The following is an 8,438-nucleotide window of genomic DNA, read 5'->3' as shown; positions in this document are numbered from 1 at the left end:
CCTTAGTGACATCTTTCAGAAGGAGGAAGAGCTGGCTCCTCAGGTGTCAGCATCCACGATGAGCAGCTCCCAGCAGCAGTACCTGCACTCAATAGTTTTGGTAACCTGGACCACTTGGCCAGGACCCTTTGGAGGTGACAGCTTAGCGCCTCCTTTTTTTTTCCAATCAAATAGTCAAAATCAGATACCAAAGATAAAAATGTACCTGCAGTTCGCCTAGAGCCATCATCCTTGGTCTTTCTCCCACCAGATGTCAGACAGTAAGTGATGCAGAAGGGCAATATAGGGAGTGAAGGGTTGGCTGGCAGCACTGAGCTTTCTCTTCCAGTCCCTATGAGCTGCAGGTCAGAACTCATCCCCCTGGCGAGTCCTCCTGAAGGTAGGAATCCAGAGTGGAATAAATCTGCTCCAGTCCAAGCAGTGTGTGCAAGCCAGGACACACATCTCCCAGGATTACTCGGCACAGCTTCTAAATCCTCACTCTTTCGAGCAGAGCAGAGTCCTGCTCCAGTCTCTGCAGGCTGCAAGAAGTCAGGAAAATAAAATGAGGCAGTGTCCCTCCAGGGTCTCCTGGGCAGCTCAGGGAGCCAGGGACAAGGCTGGGCGCCCAGATGAGAGCTGCTGGCCCCAGCTGCATACTCACAGTACTGGTCTGATTTTCTTCTGCCACTGTTGCCACTGTCCATCTTTGGGGATTGTTTCAGAGAGAGGAGAAATGGCAATTTAAGGCTATAAAAATACTTGAAGGCTTAAAGAGGATTTTTATATTGTCTAAAGAGTGACTGAGACTGGTCATGTCCATCCATTCATAGTTTAGGCTGTCGTTTCACACATCATTTGCTCTTCAGTCTCCCTTTGTATCATCTCTTTACTTGCCCCTGACAATATAGAGCACAGGACTGAGGAACTAATCCAGGTTAAAAGGAACCTGTTTTTTTTTCCTTTTCTTGCAAACTTTGTTTTAACCCAGTTCTGGTGGCTGCTCTGGTCTGTCACTGTTGTACAGGCCCTTGTGCCAGGCAGGAGAAGGCCTGATCCAGGAAAGGCATGGCTGGCATAAGCTAGCTGCTTATGCAGGACTGCCAGAGAAAGCAGTTGGGAAATTAATGGCCTTAGCATTAAGGAAAAATGAAGAAAAGAAACGTGTCTCTTGCAGTGGTGCCATTAGCAGCACACACTGCTGTGGGTGTTACCCTTGCAGTGTCCCACAGGCAGTTTCTCCAACAGTCCTGTGGCTGGAAATCTGACACATCCCATTTCTGCAGATCCCAGAGGACTTACGTGTTACCCAAGGGGAAGGGAGCAGGTTGGGAAGGGGACTCTGCTCCCCTGCAGCCACCCAGCTGTAGTGGCTGGGGGGTGCTTCTTTTGACGGAAAAGGAAAAGAGCATGCGAGGCAGCCTGCCCGTCCCACAGCTGCCTGCTGCTCTGTGATGGGCTTGGACTAAGCCTTAGTAGTAGAGGCAATAGAGAATGGTCTAAAAGTTCAAGCATCAATTATCTACTCAGGAGTCTGAGGTGTGATATATTCCACAGTTCCCTGGTAAGGGGATTTGCTGCAGAAGAGGACTTCTGCACTTCAGGATCTGTGCTTTTAAAAAAATATCTATTTCCAGCTCTGGAATTTATAAAACATTTTAAAAATTAAGGTAATATACAAAGCAGCACTATCCCCACCCGATTCTTACTGCAATCCCAGAGGCATCTCTGGGCCATTCCTGTGTTTTGCTAATTAAAAAAAAAAAAAATCAACTGCAGATTGAAAGTTGGGAAAGGAAGCTGCAAAAGGGTCATACAGCCTTGATATTAACCTCATATTAATTACTGCACTGAATTATTTGTTTTCATGTTCAATTTAAGAGATAAAATTAACTGCTATAGATCTACTCCTGGTTTTCTACCCTGCTTCCCTAGAAGGGCTTAAAAGTCCACCTGCCCTTCACAGCAGAGCTCGACCTACAGAAGAACCAAATGGCCACATGCACAGAGGTTTGCTCCTGCTCAGGACAGACAGATCTTTAGTCAAGCATGGGGAAAATGAGTAAAAACAGGTGTAAAAGGCCAAGTGCCTGTCCTGGACACTGCTGTGTGTCCTAGGAAGGGATGGCTGAGCTGAGACCACTGAAGAGCCCTGCCCGGAGGAGCTGTGTGGCTGTGTGCCCTCCTGCCCTGGTGACAGGCAGCCTTGCAGAGGTAGCCCCAAGTCCTGGCCACCCCTGGAGTCAAGCTTGGCATGGCCTCTGCACAGCCCTGGGCATTTGTTCCATCATAGCATTTCCTGACAGTTTACATCCAGACCAAATGGTTTACAGGGAATGGAAGAATGTGAACTAAATCATAAAAAATCACTTGCTGCCAGAATTTCAAAAGTTCCCTGGGACCAGCACCTGGGGAGCAATCTTCATGCTTGCTCTCTCTGCATGGTATCTTGTGGGCTTATGTACACAGAATTTTTCTGACAGTAACTGTTACATCAAGTATGATCTATGTTACATTACTGCTGTTTTATGACCTCTCTGACTGGTAATTACCTGTTTTCTGTTAAATATATCAATAAAATGTAAATGCCAGCCTGTTGAAAGTCAGATGAGACCCAGCTGTCAGAATGTCTTTGTTTCTGCCATATCACCGGGGCCCCCCAAGCCCTACATTTCTCTTTCTCCATCATATTTTCTCCAGACCCAGAGTGAGAGCAACCACGGGACCAGCAGAGTTGGGGCCTGGATGGTCCTGGCAAAGGGTCAATCGAAAACCAGAGCAGCTCCTCACTGAGGGGATGGCACAGGCTGCCACCGTGAGTCCTCACGGGGTGTCGCTCACCCCAAACATGGGTGCAGCATGAGCATGTGTGTGTTTGGAAGCCCTTCCAGTGATCTTGCCCCAGGCAGAGCTGAGCCTGCAACCTGTCCTTGCCTTACTCCTGCTTGGGGTGTGCTCTGCCTGGCACCCATCCTTTAAACCCCAAGGGGCAGCACTTGCACAGACTGAGCACTGAGATTCTGTGGTTTGAAAAGGGTTTCGTACACATTCAGCGTTACCATTTGTCTGAATTAACAGTTGCTGCTAGAACATCTTTCCTTGTACTCTGAGAAGTTTGTAGGCAACAGAGATGGAATAAGATGTAGCATCTGAAAACCCCAGGAAGAAAAAGATCTTCCTTTTAAAGAATGATTGGTAAATACACTCAAGTGAAACACTTAGCTGCTGGACATCAGCATCATAGTGCACTCACTGGAGTAGGAAATGCATGTGCTGGGCTAGACGCTGTGTGCTGGAGAAACAAGACTTTAGATATGGCATATAACAGAAATCAGACCTAATAGGACTGAGAGTCTCTTTAAAGACAGACTCATAAGCTTAACGTAACTGGGGAAAACCAGTATTTGGAGGAAAATAACCCTTATAACTAATTGATCTGAAGTATTTCTTTCCAAAGAAATAAATTAGGCTACTTCTAATGCTGATTTCCAATTTGCTAGCCCTTTGCAGAGCAGCACCCATAATGCCCTTTTATAACAGAGCTGACACCAGTGCCCTGGGAAGACCAAAACCAGGTTACAAAAGGCAAAGCATAACCTATAGTCATGCTCCTTCAGGTTGTTGGGAGATAACTAATTTTTTTTAGTTACTGAGTTATTATTTAGTTGTTATTGAGTGCTTATTCAAAGACCATTAGGACTCAGGAACCACACGGTTAAGGCTGCTGGCAGAACAAGATACAAGAACTCAGGAGCAAAAGAAACTAGGTTTAGAAAACAAGGTTTAAAGTAAGTTAAAAGGAGCAGCACTTCATGCAACGAGCAGTACACCTATTGAGCCCTTTGCCAACAGATGTTGAAGATGTTACAATTCAGTTTAAAAACAAATTAATGTAAGAAAAATCCATCAAGAGTTGCTAAATAAATATAAACTATGTTGAAAATGATTAGAGGCTGGGAGAATAGGAGGAGGATGTTACTATATGTGTCTGCCCTATTCCCACAGTCTTCCTCGCCTGTCCTCTCATGGCCACTGCTGGAAACAAGATTTTGGGTTGAATGCACCAAAGGGCTGATCCAGGTTATCTCCATAAATTCATGTAATGACTACCTCACACTACCCACGAACTGTGGAGGGTTTCACGCAGTTTTCTTAGGCCTCTGACACATAGAAGAAAGCATATAAAAAAGCTTTTTATCTTCCTTTCCTACATGGCTCCTGCACTTGCCTTGATGGTTATGTGGATTGTGTTAGCCTGGCTTCTATGAAAGATGTAAGAGATGTTTTGTTTCTAAAATCGTTAGAGTTAATAAACACAGATGGTGTGAGAAAGAGCGAGGAATGGAGCTTCTGCTTTCTCGTATAAAGGAAAGCTGTTCTCAAAAGCATTTCTCATTTTCTCCCTTGAAGCAGTTGATTGAAGAAAAAAGCATACACAATTTCCTGCCTTTTAATGTCCATAATGCTAATTCCCCCCACCAAAAAAATCTCTTACAGAATTAATTCAGAGAAAATTTACAGATTTAACTGTCTTCTAAAGGCAGAAGAAGATTGTAATAGCAATAGAAATGGGAAGATTGGTAAGAATGGGCAAGGAATGGCAATGGCTGGGTATGAGGCACCAGAAGGGACCAAAGGCAGGAGACTGTAAGTGAATGCTGTAAGAGTGGCAGGTTCTGATGGGACCTTGATGAGGAGCACACCAAGATGCCAGCACACACTGTGAGCAGCTGCTCAGGACACAGTTGGGAAACAAAGGGCAGGGAGTAAATCCTCCTAACTCCCAGAGGTGGAGAAAGATGGACAGTATAGTTGCTGCCAACAACTAAAGGGTAAAAAAGGCATATCTAGAGACAGCACACAGTCACCAGTCTAAGGGGAACCCAGGAAATTTGATGAGGACATTATGGCACCATCCCTTATCCTTAAAGTCATCACGAAGATGGACACACGCATCCTGGTGTCTGCCTGCTGGTCAGATGGCTTGGATACCCCCATCTGGTGAGTACATGGGTACAAGAATATGAACATGAGTGAGTCAAATCAGTACTGCTTTAAAATAAATTCACCTGCCTATGAGGTGATAAAGTCTCCCTCCTATAGGGACTTCCACTGACTTTCCTACCTTGTAGCTGCTCATCAGTTACTCGTATACATCCAGCTTCTGTGCACCTCTCCAATTTATTGCCCACTGAACATCCTCCTGTGCAGGTGTGGGAGAGCTTTCTTTATACAAAGTACATCCGTATTTGCCAACACTGGAGAAAGTGTCCAGCACAAGTTATTAAATAAGCCAGGAGATGCTTCTGACCTAACCTGCCCCATGGGCTAGGACATGTCCCGGTGAATACCAGGTTGGTGCTGAAAAACATAGCTACAGACAGGAGAGCCATGAGTGCTGTTGATACAAGCACTCAGTCTCCTCTCTTCACCTGAGACTGTCTGGGAAGACCAACAAAAGGAGGAAACATAAGTGCACTGCATCCAATTTCACTAAAATAAAGGAAATTTGAGGCTCCCGTTGCCATTTACCATCTCTTTTTTTGGAGGCTTTCTGTTTCTTTGGAGTGCTGCAGTATTCAAGGGTTTTCAGAAGCCTGGTCTTGTGGGCACTGGTGGAAACAGGCTATTGCACTGCTCCATCTCAGTAAACCCTGCCCTTGAGGAAGCTTTCCAAGGCATGGTTCAGTTTTAGCAAAGTGGGAAGCCTGCGACAGCAGAGGCTGCTTTTCTTGAGAGGTTACTTTGTTGGGATTAGTGTTTATCCCACTGCTACTTCCTCCTGTCGTCAAGGTACTAAAAAGTCACACCTGAGCACTGACTTTGGAGAAGCAGCATCCTCCCCTCTCTTCTCACGAACTCCCTGCAATGCCATGTCTGTACAGTCACATCCACGTGAACTCACATCAAGCCCGTACTGCTCCCATTCTGACTTGCACTCTGGCCCAAACTGCAGCTTTAAGTGGAAAACTCAGTGGGAGAGCAACAAAGGAAAACACAGATTTATCCCCCCACCACTTTTGCAGCTGGCGTTATGGCGAGAGGACCCAGACACCTCTTGCCACAGCTGATCTTGGCTGACAAATGCTGGCTCCATGGGGTCCACCAGCAGCCCCTGGCCACTTCGCAGGACAGAGACAGAGCTCTTTTTAGCCCAGATGATTCAGTACAAAGAAGCCTTTATAGCTCAGCAGCAAACATCTCGCACCTCTTCTCATTACGCCTCTTCTCAAGTTTTAAATACGAGAGGACAATAGTTCTTACAAACCCCAGATTCAGTCAGTTCCCTGAACACATGCCTGTAATGCTCCTTCTGGCATTTCAGTATCTTTAAATGGAAAAGGTAGAGCTCTTAGGAACCACAGGACACCATGTGCACCATCTCTCTTTCAGAGCCAGCATCTTCCCTGGCATAAGCTAGTCACCATTTGTGATATTCTGCGTTTGTAGGGCAGGATACTGAATTACACTGAACAGCAGCAGAAGAAAGTTTGACGCAAGCAGCTGCGTGCCGTGAAGGATGAACAGGAGGTCCTCTGTGCCAAAGGGCATCACAGCAACCGAGACCCCAGCCATATTTTAAAGGGATTAGAAGTGCAGAGATGGTAAGAAGAATTTTAATAACAAAAGGCTAAATAGATGCAAGTTTGCAACCAACAGTAGCTCTCTGCTTTATATGAAAGTTACACTAGATACAAAGGAACAGCAGGAAGAAGTCTTATCCCACCCTGACAGCTGCTGTGGGGCTTGCAGCATCCTCAGAAACAGTTCATACCTGTCAGCCCTGGCAAGGAGCCTCTGCTAGGTAGAGGCAGAACAGAAATTCATGCCCTAAGTGCCCTATTCACATGAATGAATACTCAGTTCAGACTGTTCAGAAAGGAATACTCATTTTTTGTAAGTTTTCCTTAGTTCTTTTGTTTGTAACTTACCGTTTGGATCACATTTTTCATGTTTTCCTGGCTGTGGATAACTTTGACACCCAGCTACCCACCTGCCAAGGCCTGAGCAGGCAACAGCTCTGGAAGTGACCTGGAAAAAAGTGAAGTCAACCTAGATACCTGCACTGTTGCTTCTGGGCACAAAGATGCCAAAGCATCTGTGCCTATACAAGGCTGAATATCTTTGTGTTGATACATAACCCTGATGTTCTTCCAGTTTCTCTCCAGCAAGCTGTCTTTGGAAAAGCAGGCACTGCTTGATCACTCAATGCTATAGCTCAGGAAAAAAAAGTGCCCTGATTTCTTTCCTCCCTCTGTTAGGATGAGTGGAAAAGGGGCCTTAAAATAAGACCTGTAGCAGTTAGGAGGAGCACAGGAATTGCTGGCTGTAGCCACCTGCTTCCTAGTTTACAACCCTAAACCCTGCAATTACTCCTAATCCTAACCTGGGGCATGCCTTTCCACCCCTCCTGACCAGACTGGGTTGCTATTTGGAAAAAAGAAATCAGGGGAAATACATAAAGGAAGAAGCAAGTGTTTCTGAAGTAAAGGATAACAGATCAGGACCCTAGAAACTGTTTGGTTTTATCCTTTAAATAATTAATGAGAAAAGTGCATGTGACTTGGAGCAGGAGTCCATCCCCCAGCGAGTGCCATCTCCTCCAGGCTCAGCATCAGGTGCACTTTCACTTTCTAATATTTTTGGACAAGGGGTCAATTTAAGAGGGGGCCAAAGGGTGAGGACTCCTTGGAAATCAGGCACAACAGTATTATTACTTAAATCTCCCACACATCTCTTTTAATAGAGCTAAATGTCTGCACACAGGTGGAAATCCAATCTTCACTTCTCATTCTAGCTTTGAAACAGAAGTCTTCTTAGCTGGGTCTGAAGATCCAAGCACTAGTAATAGTAGCATCTGTTGTTGTTGTTGTTGTTATCAACCTTCATAGAAGGTCTTGTGCCTGTCCCCGAAGGCAGTTTAACAGTGAAACCCTTGATATTTCAAGTGTCATCTCCATATCTTGGTTATGTCACATTCCTGCACTTGTCAGACAATGACCCAGAAGAGGTAGAAGCCATATCAGACAGTCTTCTCATTCTCTTAGAGTCAGCCAGGTATAAGGTTTGATGGAGTATTGTAGAAGATTTACTGGAAGACATGTGGTTGAGCTGAAATCTCTGGTCACTCGTGGGATTTCATGGCACTGCCCACGTTAGGTTGTGTTTTGCTGTGCAAAGTTGCTCTTCTCCGTGCCGTCATCTCCTTGGCTCTGTCACTGAGTGCTCACAATCAAGATTCAAGATGTGGATGTGTATAGTCTAAACCACCATGTGTTACATCCTGCACGTCCTGCTAGAGGCCCGGTCACTGTGCTCAGTAAGCTCCAGTATGAATCACAGAATCACAGAATGGTCGGGGTTGGAATGGACCTTAGGAGATCATCTAGTCCAACCCCCCTGCCAAAGCAGGTTCACCTAGAGCAAATTGCACAGGGATGAGATCCTACTTAGACTCT

Source organism: Antrostomus carolinensis, unplaced genomic scaffold (assembly GCF_000700745.2).
Source record: "Antrostomus carolinensis isolate BGI_N321 unplaced genomic scaffold, ASM70074v2 scaffold33854, whole genome shotgun sequence".
NCBI lineage: Eukaryota > Metazoa > Chordata > Aves > Caprimulgiformes > Caprimulgidae > Antrostomus > Antrostomus carolinensis.
This window is presented reverse-complemented; position numbering follows the sequence as displayed.